The 7,470-nt window shown below is 49.2% G+C and overlaps 1 protein-coding gene across 1 annotated transcript in view; it reads left to right on the top strand.

Annotated features, from left to right (window-relative positions):
* Positions 1-7,470, top strand: part of LOC138368623 (trichohyalin-like) — a 33,165-nt gene that overhangs the window by 14,001 nt on the left and 11,694 nt on the right. The window lies entirely within an intron of this gene.

Here is a 7,470-nt window from a genome sequence, read left to right as displayed (position 1 = left end):
GGGGCCCGGTCCTCGACCATCTTGAGGTTATCTTGAGATGATTTCGGGGCTTAGTGTCCCCGCGGCCCGGTCCTCGACCATCTTGAGGTTATCTTGAGATGATTTCGGGGCTTAGTGTCCCCGCGGCCCGGTCCTCGACCATCTTGAGGTTATCTTGAGATGATTTCGGGGCTTAGTGTCCCCGCGGCCCGGTCCTCGACCAGGCCTGCACCCCCAGAAAGCAGCCCGTGACAGCTGACTAACTTCCTGGTGCCTATTTACTGCTAGGTAACAGGGGGTATCAGGGTGAAAGAAACATTTTGCCCATTTGTTCCCGCCTCCACCGGGGATCGAACCCGGAACCTCAGGACTACGAATCCGAAGCGCTGTCCACTCAGCTGTCAGGCGCCCAGACAGATAGTGGTTTAGAGAGATGGTTGTTGACAGTGGTGGTAGTGGTGGTAGGCGTGCCAGAAAGGGGGGGGGTTGACAGATGACAGCTGTCATATACACGTAAGCAGTCAAGAGTTTTCTCTCATCCTGGTGCCCCTGTTCACCTAGCAGTAAAATAGGTACCTGGGAGTTAGTCAGCTGTCACGGGCTTCTTCCTAGGGGTGGAGGCCTGGTCGAGGACCGGGCCGCGGGGACACTAAAGCCCCGAAATCATCTCAAGATAACCTCAAGATGGTCGAGGACCGGGCCGCGGGGACACTAAAGCCCCGAAATCATCTCAAGATAACCTGAAGATGGTCGAGGACCGAGCCGCGGGGACACTAAAGCCCCGAAATCACCTCAAGATAACCTCAAGATAACCTCAAGATAACCATGATAACAGACAAGAGTTAAACAGAGAGTCACTGCACTGAACGACTGCGACCCGACGCCCGACCCAGCAAGCTCAACTAGGTGAGTCCCCCCACACGACCCCCCCCGCAGGTCACTACGACCCCTATTCCCCCTCTGCTCACTGGTCCAAATGACCTCGAACGACCCTTAAGGAGGTGATTCGACCTCCTACCTGACCTTCTCTCAGGTTAACAACGTCACGTCTGAATGACAGAGGGAATGGCCTACTTTGGGATAATTAGGTCACTGAATGGCCTACTTTGGGTTAATTAGGTCACTGAATGGCCTACTTTGGGATAATTAGGTCACTGAATGGCCTACTTTGGGTTAATTAGGTCACTGAATGGCCTACTTTGGGTTAATTAGGTCACTGAATGGCCTACTTTGGGATAATTAGGTCACTGAATGGCCTACTTTGGGTTAATTAGGTCACTGAATGGCCTACTTTGGGTTAATTAGGTCACTGAATGGCCTACTTTGGGATAATTAGGTCACTGAATGGCCTACTTTGGGATAATTAGGTCACTGAATGGCCTACTTTGGGATAAATAGGTCGTTGAATGGCCTACTTTGGGTTAATTAGGTCGTTGAATGGCCTACTTTGGGTTAATTAGGTCGTTGAATGGCCTACTTTGGGTTAATTAGGTCGTTGAATGGCCTACTTTGGGTTAATTAGGTCGTTGAATGGCCTACTTTGGGTTAATTAGGTCGTTGAATGGCCTACTTTGGGATAATTAGGTCGTTGAATGGCCTACTTTGGGTTAATTAGGTCGTTGAATGGCCTACTTTGGGTTAATTAGGTCGTTGAATGGCCTACTTTGGGTTAATTAGGTCGTTGAATGGCCTACTTTGGGTTAATTAGGTCGTTGAATGGCCTACTTTGGGTTAATTAGGTCGTTGAATGGCCTACTTTGGGATAATTAGGTCGTTGAATGGCCTACTTTGGGTTAATTAGGTCGTTGAATGGCCTACTTTGGGATAAATAGGTCGTTGAATGGCCTACTTTGGGTTAATTAGGTCGTTGAATGGCCTACTTTGGGTTAATTAGGTCGTTGAATGGCCTACTTTGGGTTAATTAGGTCGTTGAATGGCCTACTTTGGGTTAATTAGGTCGTTGAATGGCCTACTTTGGGTTAATTAGGTCGTTGAATGGCCTACTTTGGGTTAATTAGGGCACTGAATGGCCTACTTTGGGTTAATAGGGCTGTTGAATGGCCTACTTTGGGTTAATTGGGTCACTGAATGGCCTACTTTGGGTTAATTGGGTCACTGAATGGCCTACTTTGGGTTAATTAGGTCACTGAATGGCCTACTTTGGGATAATTAGGTCACTGAATGGCCTACTTTGGGTTAATTGGGTCACTGAATGGCCTACTTTGGGTTAATAGGGCTGTTGAATGGCCTACTTTGGGTTAATTAGGTAACTGAATGGCCTACTTTGGGTTAATTGGGTCACTGAATGGCCTACTTTGGGATAATTAGGTAACTGAATGGCCTACTTTGGGTTAATTAGGTCACTGAATGGCCTACTTTGGGTTAATTGGGTCACTGAATGGCCTACTTTGGGATAATTAGGTAACTGAATGGCCTACTTTGGGTTAATTAGGTCACTGAATGGCCTACTTTGGGTTAATTAGGTCACTGAATGGCCTACTTTGGGTTAATTAGGTCGTTGAATGGCCTACTTTGGGTTAATTAGGTCGTTGAATGGCCTAATTTGGGATAATTAGGTCTGTGAAAGTAGTTAGTTCACCACATTTTTGCTTAACTCGATAAAAAAAAAAAAATAATATTAATATTATTCAACAAATCCACAGGAGCCTTGACGGGGGATCGAACCCGGGCACTGAGTCTTCCCAGACGCGCCCTTAGCCACCTGGACCTCGACGGGGTCAAAGGAATTACAACCCGGAGCGCTACTGACCCCCCCCCCCCCCCCACAAGGATGAGGTTGCAATTCTTTTGACGATGTCGTGGTAAAGTTGGCTAAGGCCGCGTCTGGGAACATTCTGCGCCCGGGTTCGAAACCCTTCATCAAGGCCCTGGTGGATTTGTTCGTTTGATACATCACGCTGTTGTGGTTTCAACAACTAACAGCGGCTGTTGACAGCAGTCAACGGCCCCTGACAGCAGTCAGTGGCGTCTTGACAGCAGTCAGCGGCCTCCTGACAGCTGTCAACAGCCTCCTGACAGCAGTCACCAGCCCCTGACAGCAGTCAACGGCCTCCTGACAGCTGTCAACGGCCCTTGACAGCAGTCAGCAGCCTCCTGACAGCTGTCAACGGCCCTTGACAGCAGTCAGCAGCCTCCTGACAGCAGTCAACAGCCCCTGACAGCTGTCAGCAGCCTCCTGACAGCTGTCAACGGCCCTTGACAGCAGTCAGCAGCCTCCTGACAGCAGTCAACAGCCCCTGACAGCTGTCAGCAACCTCCTGACAGCTGTCAACGGCCCTTGACAGCTGTCAACGGCCCTTGACAGCTGTCAACGGCCCTTGACAGCTGTCAACTGTCTCCCCGTGGATTATCAGGTCGCCGTGAGTCTATCTTAAGGATTAGGTAAAAACTAAACCCTAGGATTAGAGGGATTAAGCGGCTTCACTGATCAGAAATCACGAAAAACAGGCTTCTCTTAGGACCGAAGTGGGACTGAAACGATTGGGCAGCCGCCGAGGGCATTGTGTATGTCATCAGTAAACGTGTAATTGAAATATATAAGTGATTTACAATGATGTTAGAGATCATTTGATAGAGGGGGCCTCGTAGCCTGGTGGATAGCGCGCAGGACTCGTAATTCTGTGGCGCGGGTTCGATTCCCGCACGAGGCAGAAACAAATGGGCAAAGTTTCTTTCACCCTGAATGCCCCTGTTACCTAGCAGTAAAATAGGTACCTGGGTGTTAGTCAGCTGTCACGGGCTGCTTCCTGGGGGTGGAGGCCTGGTCGAGGACCGGGCCGCGGGGACACTAAAAGCCCCGAAATCATCTCAAGATAACCTCAAGAAGGAAAGTCTGACTTTTTCTGGATGTGGAAAAGATGAAAGGGATAGGGTGCCTAACCCACTTGGAAACCTCGGGGGATCGAACGCCGACCTGTAAGAACCGAGATCTTCCCTCTACCGACTAGTCCAGCTAGCTGGCAAAGAGACGACATAGAGGATTTTATTTTTGTCGTGTGATATTACAGCTGTTGATTTAATTACCCAATTACCTCTCGCTAATTAGCACGCTGGAACAAGTATATATGTCATTAATGATGAGCTATAATTTACATTACTACTACTACCACCATCGCTCCTACCACCATCGCTCCTACCACCATCGCTCCTACCACCATCGCTCCTACCACCATCACTCCTACCACCACTCCTACCACCATCGCTCCTACCACCATTCCTACCACCATCGCTCCTACCACCACTCCTACCACCATCGCTCCTACCACCATTCCTACCACCATCGCTCCTACCACCATTCCTACCACCCCCCCCCCCTCTTCTGATTATTGGGGATACTAATATTTTTTTCAGAATTTTCAGGGAGATTTTCTGTCTTAAGTATTTTATTTTAGAGTTTTCTGTGGTATGGTCATAGATGGTTGTAGTGGTGGTTGGTGGTGGTGGTAGTTGATGGTGGTAGTGGTGGTGGTGGTTGGTGGTTGGTGGTGGTGGTAGTTGATGTGCTGGTGGTGGATGGTGGTAGCGGGGTGGTGGTAGGGGGTAGTGTTTATGGGTAATAGTGGTAGATGGTGGTAACACTGACAGTCTTGGGTGGTGGCTGGTAGTGGTTGTGGGTGTTGTGATGGTTGGTGGTAATTGTAATAGTTGGTCGTAGTGGTGATAGCTGGTGGTAGTTTGTGGTAGTGGTGGTAATGATGTTAGTTGTGGTGGGAATGGTAGTGGTGGTGGTGGTAGGAGTGGTAGTGGTGGTGGTGGTGGTGGTGGTAGGAGTGGTAGTGGTGGTGGTGGTGGTGGTAGGAGTGATGGTGGTGGTGGTGGTGGTGGTAGTAGTGGTAGTCGTGGTGGTGGTGGTGGTGGTGGTAGGAGTGGTAGTGGTGGTGGTGGTGGTAGTAGTGGTAGTGGTGGTGGTGGTGGTGGTGGTAGGAGTGGTAGTGGTGGTGGTGGTGGTGGTGGTAGGAGTGGTAGTGGTGGTGGTGGTGGTGGTAGGAGTGGTAGTGGTGGTAGTGGTGGTAATGACACCAGCTTAACAAGCTGCTAGAGTATAATTTTCCACTTAGTAGTAGTGTCAAAGGCTGCTACTAGACACTCAACCTGTCAACCACTCAACCTGTCAACCACTCAACCACTGAACCTGTCAACCACTCAACCTGTCAACCACTCAACCTGTCAACCACTCAACCTGTCAACCACAACCACTCAACCTGTCAACCACAACCACTGAACCTGTCAACCACTCAACCTGTCAACCACTCAACCTGTCAACCACTCAACCTGTCAACCACAACCACTCAACCTGTCAACCACTCAACCTGTCAACCACTCAACCTGTCAACCACTCAACCTGTCAACCACAACCACTCAACCTGTCAACCACAACCACTCAACCTGTCAACCACAACCACTCAACCTGTCAACCACTCAACCTGTCAACCACAACCACTCAACCTGTCAACCACTCAACCTGTCAACCACAACCACTCAACCTGTCAACCACTCAACCTGTCAACCACTCAACCTGTCAACCACTCAACCTGTCAACCACTCAACCTGTCAACCACTCAACCTGTCAACCACTCAACCTGTCAACCACTCAACCTGTCAACCACTCAACCTGTCAACCACAACCACTCAACCTGTCAACCACAACCACTCAACCTGTCAACCACTCAACCTGTCAACCACAACCACCCAACCTGTCAACCACAACCACTCAACCTGTCAACCACTCAACCTGTCAACCACAACCACTCAACCTGTCAACCACTCAACCTGTCAACCACAACCACTCAACCTGTCAACCACAACCACTCAACCTGTCAACCACAACCACTCAACCTGTCAACCACAACCACTCAACCTGTCAACCACAACCACTCAACCTGTCAACCACAACCACTCAACCTGTCAACCACAACCACTCAACCTGTCAACCACTCAACCTGTCAACCACAACCACTCAACCTGTCAACCACTCAACCTGTCAACCACAACCACTCAACCTGTCAACCACTCAACCTGTCAACCACAACCACTCAACCTGTCAACCACAACCACTCAACCTGTCAACCACTCAACCTGTCAACCACAACCACTCAACCTGTCAACCACTTAACCTGTCAACCACAACCACCCAACCTGTCAACCACAACCACCCAACCTGTCAACCACTCAACCTGTCAACCACAACCACTCAACCTGTCAACCACTCAACCTGTCAACCACAACCACCCAACCTGTCAACCACAACCACTCAACCTGTCAACCACTCAACCTGTCAACCACAACCACTCAACCTGTCAACCACTCAACCTGTCAACCACAACCACTCAACCTGTCAACCACTCAACCTGTCAACCACTCAACCGGTCAACCACAACCACTCAACCTGTCAACCACTCAACCTGTCAACCACTCAACCACTCAACCTGTCAACCACTCAACCACTCAACCTGTCAACCACTCAACCTGTCAACCACTCAACCTGTCAACCACAACCACTCAACCTGTCAACCACTCAACCACTCAACCTGTCAACCACTCAACCTGTCAACCACTCAACCTGTCAACCACTCAACCTGTCAACCACAACCACTCAACCTGTCAACCACAACCACTCAACCTGTCAACCACTCAACCTGTCAACCACTCAACCGGTCAACCACTCAACCGGTCAACCACTCAACCTGTCAACCACTCAACCTGTCAACCACAACCACTCAACCTGTCAACCACAACCACTCAACCTGTCAACCACAACCACTCAACCTGTCAACCACAACCACTCAACCTGTCAACCACTCAACCTGTCAACCACTCAACCTGTCAACCACTCAACCGGTCAACCACTAAAAGTCTGAACGAGCACAATATTCACCCACACAATACTGTGTACTGAGCCCCAGACTCAATAACACTAAAAAATAGCTCACCTGCTACTTGTAAAACCAATCTCAGCACCACATGTCCATCACAGACACTCCAAAAGGCTCTTGCCTGACCCCCATCTGCAATGCATGATTTAATTCCCCCATTTACACACATCTTCAAGATCTAACACGTCAACAACCTTGCAAGAAAAACTGATCGTTCGTTGGCTGTTGCAACACTTGTCAACATATGTTGTATGTGAATTGATTTTTTTATGCCACAGGCATAAAAATTATTTTTTATTTGGCATTTATTTACAACGGTGAGTATTGTATATAGATTTTCTGCTGTCGAACGTGAAGGGGGCTTGAGAGATCTGTGTGTCTACACATTGTGTAGTGGGGTACTGAGCACTCAATCCCTGTATTGTGTAGTGGGGTACTGAGCACTCAATCCCTGTATTGTGTAGTGGGGTACTGAGCACTCAATCCCTGTATTGTGTAGTGGGGTACTGAGCACTCAATCCCTGTATTGTGTAGTGGGGTACTGAGCACTCAATCCCTGTATTGTGTAGTGGGGTACTGAGCACTCAATCTCTGTATT

This window comes from Procambarus clarkii, chromosome 3, assembly GCF_040958095.1.
Source record: "Procambarus clarkii isolate CNS0578487 chromosome 3, FALCON_Pclarkii_2.0, whole genome shotgun sequence".
Classification (NCBI taxonomy): domain Eukaryota; kingdom Metazoa; phylum Arthropoda; class Malacostraca; order Decapoda; family Cambaridae; genus Procambarus; species Procambarus clarkii.
This window is presented reverse-complemented; position numbering and strand designations above follow the sequence as displayed.